Here is an 18,891-nt window from a genome sequence, read left to right as displayed (position 1 = left end):
ACATCTCCTTAAATGCAAAATATTGGAGATATTGGCTTAATGAGTAATATCATGGCTTATCAGGTCTGGAAACCAGAGAAGGATGTCTAGGAAAGGCTGTAAATTGTTGGCAAACTGTAGAATAAGCCACTGTGAGAGAGGGGAGAGGAACGACTAAAGAATCAGTGCTCTAAGACTTAAACCATTCCTGTAAATAAGGGACAGATGTTTCTTATTGGAACATCCACTTCATTCTGCAAACCAGTACACTGAAGCTTTTTTTATATAACAGCAGCCAAATGCTTGTGGCAGTATGTTTGTGGAAATATGTTTATTTGTAAAACATAGTTACAAGGGTAAAATCAGAGTGAATGCAGGTGGAGTGTCTCAGAGAAGACAGTACCTGTTATTTGTGTCCAATGGCACTTTGCTGTCCACCTTCACAGGTGATGACATTTTGTTGATGAGGCTAGTTGCTGGTTTGGAATGCTACTTTTTGCATTTATGCACTAGACCATAAAGCATATCAAAACTGCATGTCCAAGGCTGTACAATTCTGGGCTGATGCACTCTTTGTATCCTAGAGCCTATTTTCATGTATAAGTGTACTATGGTATTTCATTACCAGATCATATAACACTGTGATGTGACAATGTGTCATACTCTTCAGCAAAACAGGAAATGTTGAGAAACATGTTATTTGCATCAGAAGCTTTCAACCATAACAGTGGCGTGCCCTCTGAGATGGAATGAGTGCAGATGCATTAGTATTCTTCATACAGCATCACTTGTGTCGTTATGGTAATGACAGACTTTGCACATTTAACCTATCACTTATAAAACGAGTACGTTTGTTTCTACAGAACCAGACTGTTCTCCACCCTCATGTACTCAAGTAAGCGAGACAATTCCAGGATTAAGGGTTTCAGCAATGTCAGTAGGATTAAAGACGACAGTTTTCAGAAGTGATTGGGATTTAAGAGTCTTTCTTTGTAGCGTTTTTATGCACTCCAGCAACTGCTATTTTTCACTCAGTTCATCATATGCTACTGTGCCTCAGCTGCAAAATTTAAACCAGTAGTTGAACCACAGTCTCAGCTCTTACTTTCACAAAGACAAAAGGTTTTGGCTTATCACATTCAGACTCCCTAAGAACAGGACTAGATATCAGAAGATCAAGTGTCCTTTTCTAGGGGTAAGTCGTTTCAGCTGTAATTGACTTTCATGTTTTCTAAACAGAGGAGTCTAGACACGTGAAGCCTTTGAAGAGATATTTAATGATATTAAATAGTTTTCATCCATATCAGGAAAGATGCTTTTCCCTGTGGATGCTCCCCCAGACCTGTCAAGAAATCCAGATGTGTTTCTTTCACAAGAGCATGTAATCAAGGGATTTTGACATGACAGTTGTCAGTTGTCATTGCTAGAATATGTCAAGCTTTCCAAAGTAAACTTCTCAGCTGGCTATCAGTGCTCAACCTTAGTTAACAGTTTCTAAAATCTGGTTTCCTATACACAAAGTATAGTGCAGGCAGCATTGTTTTGTTACAGCATCAGCATTTGGAAATACCTTTGCAGGCTGCTTGTTGCACGAAGTGCCCCTTGCTGAAAAGGCTTCTGTGCAATCAGCAGGGGCAGGCATGATGGATCTGGCCAGGGTGTGAATTTGCAGCGCATTAGCTGCTCACCATTAGCTCCGGCAGTAAATGTGTCATTGTGCTCACAAAAGCGTTCTTAGTGCAGATTAAGGCTATCCACACAGGAAGCTTTTGCAGAGTGGTATGGAGCTGCGTGAATTCACACCTTAGCTTAGTCAATAGTAAATTTCCCCTGTAGACAGGACCGCAGCCTATCCACCCACTTAGCTTGTATCTCTCATAATGTGGCTTTTCAAAAGTGTCAATTATCTGAATGTGCTCGCAGACACATCTTCATTTTTCTCACCAATAGTCCCCTGTAACACTTTGCAGACAAGTCTCCAGGATTCACATTGCTGCACCTGCTCTTGTGTCCTTCCCCAAAGGAAAACGGGGATGCCATAAGCTGGAACCTCACCTTCATCCACTGCTATATTTCCAGTTGGAGCTAGTGTTCTACCCTGTGGCTGTCCTCCTTTGTCTTCTACAACTGACTGTATCTTCTCCTGCTTCCTTTACAGCTCCTTATAGCTGTTTAGATAAGAGTTATGTGAGAAAAGCAAAGCCTTGATGCAGCCTGAGCTTGAACTCACGGATTTACCACACTTTCATAGATCGGCGTGCATAGGAGATGATGTAGAACCATGGCTGAGCAGAGCTGTTATTGTTTAATTACTTGTTTTACAATAAGCTCGACACTTCAAAATTGTTCAGACAACTTTGACTTTGGACAAAGCTCTCCACTGTATCCCAGCAGTGCTATAATCTTCCTTTTAGTACCTCTTCCTCATTCCTGATTCCTTTCATGTGGCTTGGGCTTGCTGCCTGTTGATTGGATGCTATGCTCTTTGGGAGTGGATTGATGCCTTTTACACTTCCCGAGGTGCTAGCTGAATGGGGGCATCACTACAGTACAAGTGATGGTGATCATAATTACAGCTGACAACTGAAATAAATGGCACTTCTTGAATCTTCCCCACTTTGTCTGCATTAATATGAAAAAAGAGGATATCGCCATGATCCCAACCTTGAAAGTGAGGATCAAACTGGTGCTATGCTGTATTTTATTCTTCTTCTCGGGACCAGGCTAGACACCTCACTGAGAATATTTTCTTGCATGCTCTTTATTATTCTTTTCCCTCAGCACTGAAGGAACACAAGTCCAGCTTTTCTGCACTTTCTTTTCCCTTGTTAAAGTATGTGGGACTTAATGCATAATCTATATAGCTTCTGGGGCAGACTACTCAAAGAGAATACAGTATTATTATCTTAGAGGACATTGCAGAGATGCTTGAACAATGTTCCATTGTCAGAATGGAAAGGCAGTGCTGATAGTTTAGCTCCAAGCCTTGAATTCCCCCTGCTAACCCCATAGCTGACGCAAGGGAACCTTTTCTCCTTGTCTGCTACCCTTCTCTTTTCTTGAAAAGTCCTTGTTAGCTGTTAATAAGAATTCTCATTTGCATGGCAACTTGAGCTTCCAGATCACAGTCTACAGCAAGATGATTGCTTGAGTTCTAGGAATTAAAAGGAACAGTCCAGAAACCTTAAATATTTTGCTTAGTGATGCATTTTGCAGAGGAGAAAGAACATTCTACCTCTGCTCTTAGCCTCTGCGTTGTACTTCTTTCAAACATGGGGTTATTAATACAGTAAGTGGGAAATTGTTTTCAAAATCCTCTCTGAAAGCTTGATTAGGTGTATGCACTCTTCAGTGTAACTCAGATAGAATACTGACTTTTTATCATGAGGCCATCATAAATAACAGATTTTAGTGTAAGTTGGATCACTGCTAGAAAGTCTTACACCATCACCACATATGGAAAGCTTTTTAGGATGCACAGTCTGTACTTATTTCCTTGCTGAAAGTCTTCACAAATGCAGATCTTAGCTTCCTAGCCAGAGCTTTGAAGAAATCCCTCTAATAAAATCTCTCCTCTCCTCCCCAAGATCATTCTTTTTCTTCCCCGGGAGTAACCAGCATGTCAATGCAAGTGGGTTTACCTTCTGTGTTTAGCAGAGGTAGCATATTTTTAAAGAGAGGACTTCATGCTCTCTCACGACCCTGTAGGCCTCCAATCAGGTACTACAATTACAGGAATAGTCAGATTCTGCTTTTTAAATATCCAGTTGAAAATTGTGTGGTGATGATGCCTAGTTTCTGTCTGGTCGAAGATTTATGACATTCTCAACTTGTAATTTTCATGTTGTTTGTGAACACTTGCTACTAGCTTTGTAAAAGAAGTGTTAAAAAGACATAATGCTGAGCTTCAGCAGTTTTACCTTCTTTGATAATCTTTGACGTTTGTTTTGTTTTCGAGTATAAACAAATTAACTACTGTGGATGTAAATGTTCTGGATTTATTGAGTTGACAGGCTAATACTGACCTCTTGTCCTGGTTGATATTTGCCTGTGGGGATATTAAGTCTTTATGTGTGTCACAAAAGTCAGTGCGGATATTGTACTTAGAAGAGGAGAAAATTGTAATGTTAGGAGTTACATTAACCTGTAATGAAAGCTTGGTAGAACTAATTATTTTCAGGTTAAACTCAAATTAATCAAACCATTGGGATGCTTTTTTAAAGAATGGTCAAGCACCTTGACCTGCAGTTTGGATATGTTTAACTTCAATTTACCCAAGTTTAATATAGGAAAGGGGGAGAAAACAGCCAAAGTGACTGATTTGTAGTAAAATAAAGCATTTTCTTTAGCCCGAGATTAATATATTTTCCTCATGGGGGGGGGGGGGGAGGGGGGAAGCTCATCAAAGGAACAAACGTAAAATCACAATCCTTTTTCTCCCTATTCAGTTAACTGATACAGAAGGAGATTCTTTGAGTAGTGCTTGCTATTACATTTGTTATACAAGCTTTTGCGAAAAGTATCAGGAAATTTCTCTGCATGATAGCAATGTCCAATTTTTATTTTAAGAGAGAAGCAAAAAGAGATAGACAAATGTTTATCTCCAGGGAGTAACAACTAATTCAGCTGCAGCCAGCTGTTTTCATACATTTACCAGAGTACATTCCTCCAGGGCTCCCACACTGCTGACCTATAAAAGGTGAGCTCTAAGAGATTACTAAGTTGCTGTCTTCCTGAGCTAGATGTAGGACTTAACAACATGAAAAAAAGAAGTATTTTCTCCTATTCTCATTGCTGGAGAAGCCATTTTTGTTCATCTGATGAGTTGCTTATCAGTCTGCCACTTAAATATATATATATTGATCCTCATCATATATTCTTATTTTCCTGGATGTAAGTATTTAATAAAAAGGAATATTTCTCTGAAGTTTTGTTTAACTCTTCTCTGAACTAATGTGACAGCTCATGCCATTCCACAGCTGTTGTCTTGTTTACATATCACCATTTAGAGGGACATTCCCGTCATGGGACATATGGAGCATGTATGTTACATATTGCATTCTAAGATAAGTCTAGTTAAATCCCATTTTTATGGCCTGAATTTTTTAAGTCCCTGTAAGAGTCTGCCACAGGAGACTGACAGGAGAGACAGATGTATCGTGGATTCAGCATGGTGACAAGTTTTCAGATTCAGCTGCATTCTTCCAGCAGCAAAGGGCAGAGCAGCTGGCAGTCTCCAGCCCTCTGCCTCTGTAGGAATATAGGAAGAGCCTGTCATGCTCCCATGCTTGTGAAAATGCAACTTCTAACAGAAATAAATTCTTTTTTTACGAATAGTTCTAAAACGGTCCTCCCGAAGCTCCTTGAGCCTGCAAGCAAGTTAATTCCATTAAGTGAGAGCTCCTAGTTACAGACACTCTTATTGTGTGTTTTTTAGGAAGCTCTTTTGAGGAATATTTATGCAATTTAATGGGGAAATCCAAAAAACAGGTAAGGTCTAGGCTTCCGGCCAGACTACAGCTAAGGGAAACTAGATATGTAGTAAAGGGCTGAATTACATGGATGCCATAGGGAGGAGAGGGTGTGCCCATTCCTACCCTTTCCCCTTGTGCTGCATCCCTTACAGTTTGCAGAAATGTTTCTTCAGAGCTAAAGGGGGAATTGGTACTGCTAGTCAAAAATAGGCATTTTTGTTGAAGCATGAAGTAGGAAGCAGCATGCTGGGAGAGGGACTGGCTTTGCCTAAAGAGCAGGTATGGCAAGGGCTACTTTTGCTGCGTTTCCACTGGGTCTCCACCTGGGCGGTCTCTCTTCCTTCTCTTGTGCATGTAAGTGATGCTCCTATAGCAGTGAGTGGGGTGAAGTCCTGCTCAGACTACAAATCCAGCTATAGGGAAAAACAGCCAGGAAAAAGCAGAAACCAGCCACCTTCTTTGGTTATAAAAGAGGAATGGTGTGAGAATCCAGAATGAAGTCCCATTCCCCCCCCCCCCCCCCCCACTTCCCTCATATGTGGTATAGCCAGCAGGCAATCTCTCTTCAGAGCCTTTTCTTGCAAGATGTTATAGGTATTTCTGCATACAAGCTATTTCCTCCTCTTTGAAGGTCATGGTGAGGGTGAGCTGCATCATTACACAACTCAGCAAAGGCAGGTGCTACGATTACCTAGTCTAAAAAAATCACTCGAGTGTTTGCTCTTTTGCAGTGAGAGCAAGCATCTGGGATCTTTCCTCTTTCATGGTAATCTCATTTGCAGTGACATGAATGAGTTCAGATCCTGAATTTCCCTCAAAGAGTATCTCTAAGCACCAGCCAGAAGGAATCTGGTGGGGGGAGAGCATTTATACAGAACTCCTTGCTTTACAGTCACCCTCCCCCAAAATCACATTCACTCCTCCTGATAGCAGCAGCTGCGGCTGATGCATTCATCCAGTAGCAGAGAGGACAATTTCAGTCTGAAACTGCATTGTTGCTTGGTAACCACCTGCCAGAGAGTGCAAAAGTGATATGTGTGGTGCCCAGAGCCTGAGGTGTTGCATCCCTCCGACAAGCGGGTGCCATGCAGCTGGCCTGGGGATCAGCAGTGCTCAGTGAGGAGCCCTCTTGCACCTGGTCACAGCAAATGAGAAGCCCGGCTCTTTTTCTGATCTATGTAATTATCAGCCAGTTTTCTGCTCCTGGCTTTGGAGCACTTTGGAACACAGGAGCCATGCTGTTCTGAGTGTATAGGCAAGTATGCGGTCCAATCTTTAGTGCTGTCACAGAAAGACCCAATGGCACAAAACTTTTATTTATCAAAGCATTCTCATTTGGATATATTTGTCATATAACTTGTCATGATGTTCTGGAAGTCTGTCATGTGATATACTTAAAATATATTTGGGGATTTGAACATATTTGGAGCTGGGTCAGATGTGGAGCTTGGCTCCAGATCAGATCTCACTTGCATTAAGTCTCATTACCATGTGAAACTTCAGATAAGTGTTTGTATTCAACCTAAACAATGCTAGAATCCTGCAAGCTGTTCTGATAAGAGCTCAGCTATTTTGGTGGCTACCTGAGCACTTGAGGCTTTACAAAATGAATGTCAGTAATGCTTGCCAAACCTTTACCAACATGCTCATTAGTCTTATTTTTAAAAAATCAGACTTCTCCTGAAACCTAACTGAAAGAAAATCTTTTTCTTAAAGATTTTGGCCACAATTCTGAGTTCATAGCAGGCACTCGGGTGCTTTTCCTTCCTAAGATTTCCCTTTTTCCACCTTTTTCTTGGCGTTGAGTGAGCCAATAAGTAACGAAGGGGAAGAAGATGACCGAAATGGTATAGCCATGAAATAGCATGTATCTGATGCTGTTGAACACTGATAAGTTTGCTATTGTGCACGTTACTGGCTTAAAACTCAGAAGGAAAATCCAAAACAGAATCAGAATGTAGCAGAACATTTGTTTTGGCACATTGAACACTGAGGCATGTATTTAGAACAGCTTGTGAAGGAAGAGTCACGCCTTTGAAAACAAAACGAAGCCTATGTTCACACCTCACGTGTGAAAACTGAGCTTAAAAATAATGTAATAACCTCAGTATGCTAAACAGGCTGCAGCATATAGAGCCACCGAGAACTTTGTTATGCTCTGGCACCTCTAAGCTGCTTAGTACCTCTTCCATTCCACCACCATTTCCCCCTGCATAAGTATTCCTTACTCCTTCTGAGCCTTATTGCAGCTGCTTGGCACCTCTTGCTGTTGCTGTAGGAAGCTGAAGGTGCCTTCTCCCTTTAACTTCACCATTGGTGATCTGGGAACACAGCAAAACCTCAATTCGTTCATGTGCTCTCCCTGTATGCTGTGATCTGTACATGCTTATGGAAAACAGCAGGCTTTACAGAAATACTCTGTGCTGTTTGTGGCAATTACACCATTTTATTTAATAGCATGCTGACTAGCAGGTCCCCTGGATGCCATAGAAATTCATCCCCTGTTCCAGCCTGCTAAGCAAGAAGGGGTCATCTTGCTTTTTCACAGTTAGCCTGCGAGTGCTGCCCCTGTGTAGATGCAGAGAAGAAATGGCTACACATGTTCTCCCCTCACATAGGAGGAGTGCTCTTGCAAAAGACCCTTACTTGCTGAGCAGAGGGAGATCTCCTCTCCTCATGGGAACGTTCATGCATCGATGGTGGCTCTGAAGCTAATTCAGTCATCAGTTTTCTGTGGGCTGCTGTGCTGCATGTGAGAGCAGCTGAGGTACGCAGGCTGTGCTACGAGCATCCAGCCAGGGGCAGCCCTGCAGCAAACAGCTGTGCTGGTTTGCGAGCAAACACGAGCCAAAAGCCTTATTTTGTGGTGCTCGCAAGACCACTGTTCTTGGGAGGAATTAAGAAAAAAAGAGTATAAAACAAACTGTAATGTGGTAACTTTCCCCTTAACACAAGAACTATTCTTGGAGTCCCTGTGTATAGCTCACAGAGGCCCCTTATAAAGCACCCTTATGAGCAATGGTAATGGTCTTATTGGCATGGCAATGTCCTCACTTTCTCTTGCTCTCTTGTTGTGACTTTTCTAGTTGCATTGATGCTTTCTTTTAGTGCTCCTTCATTATACAGTCAACTACCTTGCTCACCTAGGAAATGAAGGTTGATTGGCCCTCTACAATTACAGATTTGTACCACGGGCACTCCAGATCGACAAGATTAGCTAACAACTATTGCAAAAATGGTAATGACTAAGCTAGAGACACGTTGAAATTGTCACCTAAAGCTAAAAGCTGTGATGAGCATGCTGCTTAGGTAACTATGGGGTATGAAGTTACTCAGTCATCTCTGGAAGTTATTTACTGAAGCAGAATTAATCCGTGATAAATGGCAATGTTTCCAAAATCACAAGAGTTAAGTGCTTTCATTTTAAGGTTTCTAACCTACAGCTAACATTTTCCCAGATGAAATTTATGTTTGAAAAATTGATACAAGTGACCTTCTGTCCTCCTTTGTCCTGATATTCCATTTCACTTTGTTAGCAATTACTACTACAGAGAAGACATCTTTAGCTCAGACAGATTTTCAACCCATTTAACAGTTCATTCTGGGATGATGGAAAAACAATTGAAGCTAAACGGTTCATCTGAGCACAGAACTACCATTCATTATGGCAAAAAAATGTAGAAACACGTTCCTTTTCAGGCCATCGTTTCAGGAATGAAATAGCACAAGAAGCAGTATATTGATTCCTAATTCTGTCCACTGTGATGGAGTGGCACAAGTCAGTGGCATGGCCTAGGGCAGTGGCTAGTTTTGTGCTGGAGAGTTCCCCTTCTGAGAGGACTTATGTTCAGCAACAACTGCTCAGCTCTACAGCCCGTGGCATTAGTTGGTTAGTTGTGGAATGGTAACTTGGGAAGGATGAACGATGCCTTAGGAAAAAAATATTGGTGTAAAAAAAAATATATATATATATATATTTTTTTTTTCTTTTTAAAAAGAGCTCAAAGAAAGCTAATAAATAAATAAGCCTTTATGTTCATTTTATGTCTTCAAATGGTTTCAGGCAAGCGCGTGTTCCTTGTCAGGGCAAGCCAGAGGAAATGTAGTTTTGGTCTCTGAATGGAAATGAGTTTAGAGAGGAAACAAACTCTGTCTCTTAAGTGAGAGTGCAAAAGAAAACTGTAAATATCCGAAAGCCTGGCTTCCTTGAGAGTCCTTACCAGAGGGAAAGGGGGAGTCTTGCTGTAAGGGTGAGATGTGGTCTGTGCTTGTACAGACAGGGAAATAAGAAAATAGCTTCAAGAGGTGAGAAATGCCAAAGAAATAAAATGGGTATGGTAAAAAAAAAAAAAAAAAAAAAAGGTGTTTAAGAGGTTTATTTTCCCTGAATGCATTCCTCCAAATCCTATTTAATATTAATGGCACTTAAATGGGAAAGAAAGCTCATGGGGAAAGAACAGTGACCCTTATGTGCTTAAATAGGATCCAACTATTTGAAGCAGCACAAGAGGTAGCTAAAACAAGTAGCTTAAATTGTAAAGAAATGTGGAGTGCAGATGCACTGTGGGAGCCACTGGGAAAATAAAATAAGACCAATAAAACAGAGGAAATAAAGAGATAATTGATGTAAGGGCTATATCCTAAATCCTGGTAGCTTCCTTGCCACTAGTAGATCTCCTTGACTTGTACTAGAGGCATAGTCTATAATATGCAGCTGCTGCTCACTCTGGCCTGCAGATAACTGCAAAGATCTCTAGGATTTTGGCAGTGCATCACTATTAAGAACTTTCCTTCTCCTTTTTGCTATGCCATGTATTAAATACCGTGTAAGACATCTGTGTTTCTCTTTTTATATAGCCAGGAAGAAAATGGCTCAAGAGGTAGCACCATAAGTATCTGTATTGAAGTACCGGTTTGCTGGTGGTATTGAGGAAGAATTGAGGGCGCAGCCCTTCAAAGTTCCCAGCCTTGGAGCCTGCAGCAGAGTGACCTCAGCAAGAGGCTGCACAGACCCTCAGGCTCTCGTGGCAATGCAGGAAGCCTTACATCATGGCTGTAGTGCAGAAGTTTTACAGCTGATTTATGGGATTGGTTTCAGAACTCCTCACTCTGTTAGAAGTATATGGAACCTTTCCTATAAACACAGATTGAGGGGGAGGCTTTGGAGTACTTTTTACACATTGTAATCATATACAGGCATGCTATCACTTGTAAAAAAAAAAAAAAAAAAAAAAAAAAAAAAATGCTATATCTCCTCTCTCTCTACATACATATATGCATATCCCCCATTTTATTTTAAGCATATGGGCTGGGTATTCCTGTGGGTAAACCACCTAAAAATTAGTTCCAGACAGACATGTTAATGGAGATTCAAGTAACTAAAATGTATAGTACAACTGATGAAACCTTGGCAGAAAAATATTCTAGTGCTGCCAGAAAAAGAAGTAGATTTGCAACTTACAGCCAAGTCTGATTATCCTTTTGGTGACCAGGACTACAAGTTCACTTTGGTCTTGGTAATTTTTATATATTTCTTCTCTTCTAGAGTCTAACGTGTGGTCAGCTGCAGTCCTGACAGCTGGCTGTGGTGGGGAGGTACTGCTCAGTTTGGCTGGGGGTCAGCCTGGCTTCACTCCTGGATGTGGCATGGCACAGGAACCTGCCTTGTGCAAGGGAGACCCCCAGGCCATATGCCCGTCTGGGACATGGTTTCTTAGGTGCATCTTGTCCTATGTGGCAGAAATCTGGCAGCCATTTCCCTTAAGGACTGCAAGACACGTGCTGTGAGTTACAGATGCCTATTCACTGGCTTCCTGAGAAGAGCATCACTGCTGCTGAGTTTTATATTCATCACAAAGCTCATTGGAAAAGGTATCTTCACTTCCTTTCAAATCCGTTTTGCAAAGCATCTGCTGTGTTTCATGCGGATGATTTCTGTGGAAAGGAGCGATTCCTATGCAGGATTTAGACACGCCAGCAGCAGAGCGAGCACTGAGGGGTAGGCTTAATCCTCAGCTGTGCTCCAGCTGATATCAAAGAGCTTTTATATTTAATAAGTCTTAAACACTTACAATCACAGAAGACAGAGACAGACAGGAAAATACAGTTGAACTAAACTGTCTCTAGGGCAAGATAGAACAGAAAAAAACAGAGCACAGAATTTCTTAAATGAGTGCAAATCCATACTCAACAATAATGAAAAATTAAGCACACATCACCCTGCTGTTCAAGAAGGATATCTTATCTAAATATAATGTCAGGCGAAAAGCACTGAAAATCTGACTTTGGATATGTGTGTGTCACAAAGCAGGTATACAGAGTAGACTTTTCCCCAGACCATTTTTTTCTTCAGTTTCATCAAGGAGAGAGAACTCCAGGCATATCAGCCTCCTCTCCAGAGAGCCTGCACCCACCTGGCCTTCCACATCAAGTAGAAAATACTTCAGCTACAGTGATCAAAAACATTCCCTTTCCTGCCCTACTGGGGGAATGCTGCTCCCGAAGCTTGCTGGGATCTGCTGCTGTCCCTGCAGCACAAGGGCTGATGTAATTTTAGATTCTAGCTGCTCTGAATCAGAAACAGTCAGGAGGACAATGTTTTGGAGGCTTTAACCAAACCAGAGCAAAAATCGCAGCTGGAAAACATTCTTTTTTATGTGCACTGCACACTTTCTTGCTCACTTTCTTACACGGAGATCTACTGAGCCCGGATAAGATGGTTTCATCCTGCCAGGTAGCTGGCAAAACAGTTATTTGAGAGTTCCCATAACTCCTCCCAGTCCTTCAGTATATAAATACCAAGTGGTTTGTGTCACACTGATAGATCTTTCCTGCCCGTTTGCTTTCTTATCCATAGAGCTATTACAACAAATGCCTGTCCCCCTCATCTCTCAGTTCCACTTCTCTTCCACTAAGAAGGAGCTTTTAGGAGCATTGCCCTCAATTACAAGTCTGTAATAGATTCATCTTTCTCTTATTTCCCTTCAAGCAGTGCTGCTTTCTGCAGAGTTAGCACAAGGTCACCCTTGTGTCCTGGCTTCCCCCTTTATCAGCTCCCACCATTACTGCCATTTGCTGCAGATCCTATACGACCAGTTGCCAATGCATTCCTGCTTTCCTATAAAGGCAGCACCTCTGTCAACTGCCTGAGAGAATGAGAGCTAGCATTTAACTCGTGTGTGCATTTCAGCTGACTGGTTTTGACAGCGTAGTCTTGGAAAGAGAAAGGAACAGAAAGGCATGTTTTGACTTCTATGCACACATCTATAACGCAACACTGCAAGTCGCAGGGAACATGTGGAGGGCTCTGAGTGAGAAGGTTGTGGAGCAGGACTCTGGAAAATGTAAGCCCCAGAGAGGAGATCCAGGGCTAAGGGGCAAGATTGATATGGAGGATGGGAAGTTTACAGGCTACTTCCTGGCCCCTTTCTCCCTTAATGCTGCACTCAATGAGTTTGGCCCTTGCAGCCAGCATCATCATCCACCACTGAGTTTTTCTTACAGGCGTAGTAAATGGCAAAGACAAAACAGCTCGACTTTACCTTTGAGATAAAAGTAATAGAAATAGTTTGAAGAGTGTGACAGCTATGAGAAGTCTGTGACAGTAATTTGAGGAATCTGTGCCCTGAAAGATGCAGTGAGGTCTCTGGCAGCTGAAAGCCTGACTGGGTTGAGATGATGCAGACATAAGGCTGGGGCTTGTAATCCCGAGCAGCCGGGCTACTTTAGTGTGCTCATTCCCATGAATACTTGTGAAATCTTTAGGAGATCTCTGGATTCTTTTGCTGATAGAGCCTCCTGGATGGCCTACTTTTTCTTTCTACTAGTGGAAAGGAAAAATGCCCTAAATTTCATGATCAGGTTTCGGACACTCTTTTTGACTTTCAACATTATGGTTCCCAGAGGCTGTGCTCAGTGAGATGTTTGTTCCATAATTTTCATGATAATGACTTAATTCTTTCCAGATGTCATGACTGCTTTACCCTGTTCTCATTCCCTAAGAATTTCACATGCAAGAGGTGACAGTAATGATTTTTGGAATCGGCCTTGACTGTTGGACATCCCATGCCTTATAAAACACCCTTTAAGAGTTTTTGTAATTATTTCTAGTGTGCAGCCTTGAAGGAACAGGGCTGTTTGCCTCCTTCCCTTTTGTAGAGAGAGAAGGAGAAATCTAGAGCCAGGAGCTTCAGGCCCATTTCAGAGAGAGGGTGAGGGGCTGATCTGACAGCTGGCAGCTCAGTGGGAATAAAATAGATAAAAGGTCTTAGAAAACCAAGATGTCTACTCAAAACAGCTAAGAACAAAGTAAAATGCATCGGGCAAACTTCCCTCCCAACTCTTGTTGACTCTGTTGCATAGCTTTGTCGTATGCGTACCAGGACAATTTACAATTTATCTTGGCCTGACCCAGAGAAATTGAGCAGTCATTTTCCAGATGCAGATAAGCCTTTAAGAGCACTGATTTTTTTTTTTTTTTTTTTATTATTTATTTTAAATTTTCTTTCCTACTGACCTGTGATGTAGTTGAGCATTTTTAGAGGGAGATAAAGACACTGCTATATATGTCTGATTTCAGCATGATCAGGAAGGAAAGATTTTTCTTTGGAAAACTTATGTGAACAAGCCACAGTTTAAAAACAAACAAACAAACAAACAAAAACTGTTTTGGGACTTCAAAAGCAGCTTAAAATCTTTGTTTCTGAATGTCAGAGCATTTGACATTGTATTCAAATAACTGGACAAGGGACTAACATTGATAAAAGTATGGGAGATTAGTGCGGAAAAAGAACATGAAGGACTAAAACAGGGATTTCTGCTGAACCTGAATCGATCTGTTCAAAATTTTGTAATGATTGGACTTTCAACCATTACTTGGAAAGGACAAATCTTCAGAACCCACCACTGCTGTTTTCAGAGCTGGAAACAAACAGAGATCTCGGGAGGACTGTGGGATCACTATTAGCATCAAGGGAGCCAAAGATAACTGAGGGTATCAGGCATCCCAATTAGGATTTTCAGTTGTGCGACATCTGCGTTAGTGAGATGCTATAAAGCTATGATTGCTAATGCCCTCTGTTCTTCATTTCTATATCTTTGGTAATTTTTGCCTTTGTTTTTGGGCATGAAAATATCCTGAAAGTTACCAATGCCATTTCTCAGTTGGTTTCCACTGTGCTCCCTCAGGAGTCTACTCTTCATAGTAATTGTTTCACTAGGAAATAAAGTTGCTTCTTAAATGTAACAGTATCTGCATACAGAAGTTATTTAGTAATGACCTCACATGAAAAAGATGGGAAGAAAGCAACCAGAGATGGTGATTAACAACTAACAAGAAAATGTCCCTGCCTATTCTTGGCTTTTTATGTTGGATTCTATATTTTGACCCTTGTCTTGGCATTTATGTGTCTTCCAAATACTCCAACACGTGTGCAGAACTGCTTTTAGGACTCACGCTGTTGATTTGGATCAGACTGTGTGTGTGAGTAAAGCTATGTGTTAGTACAGGACTTTGCAGGCTCAGAATCTTCGTCGCAACCCCATCCCCACAGTCCTTCACAAAGACCCATCAGTTCCAGTGGCCTTTGTTTACAGACAAATAAACAAGCCGAGAAGCCAAAGGATGTGAATTGGCCTGGAGTCCGAGAAAGGGAGCCTTTTTTCTGTCCAAGATACTCAAGTCTGGTCCCCTTCTGATTATGGTTCTCCTGTCAGCAAAAGTCCTGCCAGAACGTCCCAAGCGCCGGCTGCATTTTAGAGCAAACATTTGAGGCTCTGAAACATGCAAGGTAGTCAGTTTATTTGTTATGAAGTGTTTTGTAATCAGTTTACATACACACACACACAAAAATGCTCGTGAATTTTAGTAAAAAATGATACACTGTGTCTGAACTTTGTCTCGAATCAGTCAGTTTGTAGGTCTAGGATTGCTGCTGGCTTCATCATGTTGAGAAAAAGGAAATCCTGTGAAATATATTAAAATCCAGATGCAAGGTTTTTTTTGTTTTATTTTATTATTTTTTTATCAGGGTTGCCAAAATACCAGTAAGGTTATGGAACTAATAAACTAAATCTTATGCTCATGTGACTCAATTGCCTCTAGTCTGAAGATAAGTCTGACTTACAGACTCAAATATATGAAGTGCCTGTACAGTAGATGTGAAATGAGTATATCTAAGCATTAAATCATAAGCAAGTGTTATCCATCTGCTAAGTATATTAATGTACTGTATCATGTATACTATACTTCAGTGTGCTTATATTAAATTTAAAGTGACAGAAGGCAATCTATTTGGGTATTTGAAAATGAAAGGCTTTTCCATCTTTTTTCTTTTTTTCCAAAACAAGAAAGTAAGTTGTTTTCTGCTTTTCTGGTGATTCTTGGCAGATAGGATGAGCAGGTCGGTGAGAAACACTGTACTGTCAAAAACTCTGGGGAGCTGAAAAGAAAGTCACAGAACTACCAAATTCTGCTTGTGCACAAAAGTGGAGAGAAATCCCATTTAGAGCGTGAGAGGCACCGAGGGTGAACTGAGCAGGCATGAGAGGAACGGAGAAAGCAGCCGACTGAAGATACAGATCAAGTCCATGTGTAATGAATAATGTATAGACTCAATTTGGAAGCAGGAACATTCAGAACAGTAGGCTTTAGCTGGGTCTCGGAGCGTGTGTGACCACTGATAACCTGTTATCCTCCTGTGTGTCACCTCAGCTCCAGTACCGAGTCCCAGATCTCGCTTTCTACTTGCGTTTACCCTGTACCTTCTGCCATTCCTGACTGCTTATACAGAATATTTTATCAGCTGAATACAACCTGTCACTTCAGCAGACGTGTGCTTACTTTTTCTGGGCTCTCTTTTTGTCTAGTTCCAATGGCAAGTTGATGTTGTATCTGGTAAAGAAATCCAGTTATGCATTGTGGATTGGTCATCCAGAATGCGCCCTGCTGTAGACATAAAAATATGGAAAGAACTCCAGACACTAGCCTGTCTGGTGGAAAATCATTATCTGCAAACACCATCCACATTTTCAAACACAGTCCAATGCAACGCAAACAGTTGCAGCTTTGTTGGTGCTTCTGCCCTGGCCGTGCGTGGATGTGCTGGGACGCAGCATTTGCAGACTGGGATCTTCAAAGCAAGAGCCCTCCTCTCCCAGTGGGAAGAACAGCTGTCTCAGGTCTGCACCTCGCAGGCCCTACTTCTCCCTTTTTCTGCTACTGTTTGAGTGGGGCTGCTGTGGAGCTGCAATTTCTGATGCTCCACCTGCACTGTTACTGGGCAGCTCCATGAGTCTGGGGCACCACTCTGTTTTCAAGCGCCTTTACTCCAGCTACCAGATGCAAACCAGGCATATTAGGCATTTTAAGTGTTCTGTAGCCTGGACTTTCGTGGTTTATCACCTAAACTGTGATCGGCAATGTCTGAGATGCATAACGCCTGCCCACAAGCAGTTAAATTGAACAGCCAAACTCTTGGAGTAGGAGTTTGACTCCTTATACGCAGTTATTAACTGTGATTCAAAAACAATAAATCTTCACAGATAAAAGGCATAAAAAAGTGTTTTGTTTTGTTTCGTTTTTTAGGGGGAAAAAAATGAAGAAAACTGATTCTTTCATTACCCAGATAGCATTCTCAAATCTGTTTTCAATCGTAGCTGTGTTTCTAAATAGATGCCTTCTTGACTGGCATCATCATGGCTGGAAAATAAGGATCAGCCTCACTGGCACTGAACCTGCACATGTCCTGGATTCACTCTGCCTCTCCCTTGGGAGAAGGCAGCGAGAACAGCAAGGCTGGGATTTAATGTGTTTTTTTATTGTGTTTAGATGGGTAAGCGCACTGCAAAGCTGCTGGTTGTCCACTTGATGGTATCAAGTAACTGAGCTCAGGAGGGTACAGCAGCTGTTCAGACAGAAGTGAATTCTGCAGCAGGTAAAGCAGCTGAGCTGTGCCCTTCACCTGCAGCAGCAGCTCCTGCACTAAGTTCAATCACTCTGCTGCTGGTTCTATGTGCTGCTCTGATCCCAAATTCTGGGTTAGCCTTGTCCCTTCCCAGGTGTTACATCAGCCAGATGTAAAATGCAATGCTGCCTCTGCAAAACAAAGCACAAGCACAGTTCCCTGGATTCTTCTGAGTTGATTTTGGGTTGACTTTGATCATAGCATAGCAGACACAAACAAGAGTTTTCCCAGGTAGAAAAACGAAAGTTTTGCAACAAGATTCTTCAGAATGAGAAACACCTGCCATGAGATTTGCTACCCACTAAGAAAAGAGCTTGTGTCACATCCTGAAGAAACACTGGGATCTGGATCATTGTGTGATCTTTACAATGATGGGCACTGTGCAAACTGAATGCAGCCAGGGATTTTTCCATCTCAGGCCATTTAGTTGCTGATGTGAAACACGCTTTGTTGAAAGCAACCTGGTGGCAAATGCTGAGACCAGGAGCTGCCTGGGCAGTGACCACACTGAGCAAAATACTGAGGCAGGTCTCTGCACTGTCACGCCACTGTATGACAGCTTTAGAACCGCTGCATGAAGCAGAGGGCGATGGCATCTCAAGGGCTGGCAGCAGGCAGCAGGCAGCAGGCTGGGTGTGCAGCAGGGGGCCCAGCGCCTTGCTGGCGCCAATGGCCTCCACATTACAGGATGGCAGGCAATGCACATAGCACACAGCCGACCCGTGTTGTGCACCAAATAAGAGCATGCTTGTGTGCTTGTTTGGGATTTTTTGTCCCACATACCGCTTCTCCCTCTGGTTGCCAGCAGATAGGCTGCGAGCAATCCCTGCTTTACAGTGGTAGAGTGGTTGTTATCCATGAGTCCCGAAGGCACGGCACGTGCAGCTCGCTGGAGTTTGTCTGCACATTGCCTGTCACAACCATTAACTGTTTGCCATGAGGGATGGTCACCCAAGGCTGGCGGTCATGGCTTCTGCTCCCCGACAGCAGCCTGTGAAGCATTTCTCTCTCTTTTTTTTTTAGCATGGAGAAAGACAAATTATGAAGTATAACGGTAGTGATGAACTTGCAATGCGCTTTACCCAAAGGCTCCGTGACTGCTCAGAACCCCGGCTGAGCTTTTTGCGTTCGTGCTTTCACAGCAGTTGCAGTCACTGTGTGTGAGCGCTTGGAAAACAATAGGTAATAAAAGTGCACAAACAGAACTCCACGAGGAATTGCAGTTTGTGTTGCAAACCAGCACGCTCGGCGCTGTCTAGGAGACACCGTGTCCGGCTTTACCCCGGGACTCTTTCCACCTTTCGAGCAGTTCTTAGAGCCGAGCGCTCCCTCGGGCTCCGCCGCTGCCTCGAGCAGGGAGAAACAGCTGTAGGAGGGGGCAAAGCCGGCGGCAGCAGCTCGTGCCGAGCCCCCGCCCAGGTGAACGCCGTGCAAACGAGGGCGGGGCGGCGGCTGACAGCGGGGCCGAGCTCGGG

At 42.5% G+C, this 18,891-nt stretch overlaps 1 long non-coding RNA gene across 1 annotated transcript in view; it reads left to right on the top strand.

Moving 5' to 3' along the window:
* LOC128080013 (uncharacterized) overlaps positions 1–14,115 on the top strand; it is a 30,390-nt gene extending 16,275 nt beyond the window's left edge. Inside the window, exon 2 of the long non-coding RNA XR_008206435.1 lies at positions 10,999–14,115. This is a non-coding gene — a long non-coding RNA (uncharacterized LOC128080013). The remainder of the gene's footprint in view (positions 1–10,998) is intronic.
* The last annotated feature ends 4,776 nt before the right edge of the window (positions 14,116–18,891 follow it).

This window comes from Tympanuchus pallidicinctus, unplaced genomic scaffold (assembly GCF_026119805.1).
Source record: "Tympanuchus pallidicinctus isolate F22 unplaced genomic scaffold, pur_lepc_1.0 scaffold2, whole genome shotgun sequence".
Lineage (NCBI taxonomy): Eukaryota > Metazoa > Chordata > Aves > Galliformes > Phasianidae > Tympanuchus > Tympanuchus pallidicinctus.
This window is presented reverse-complemented; position numbering and strand designations above follow the sequence as displayed.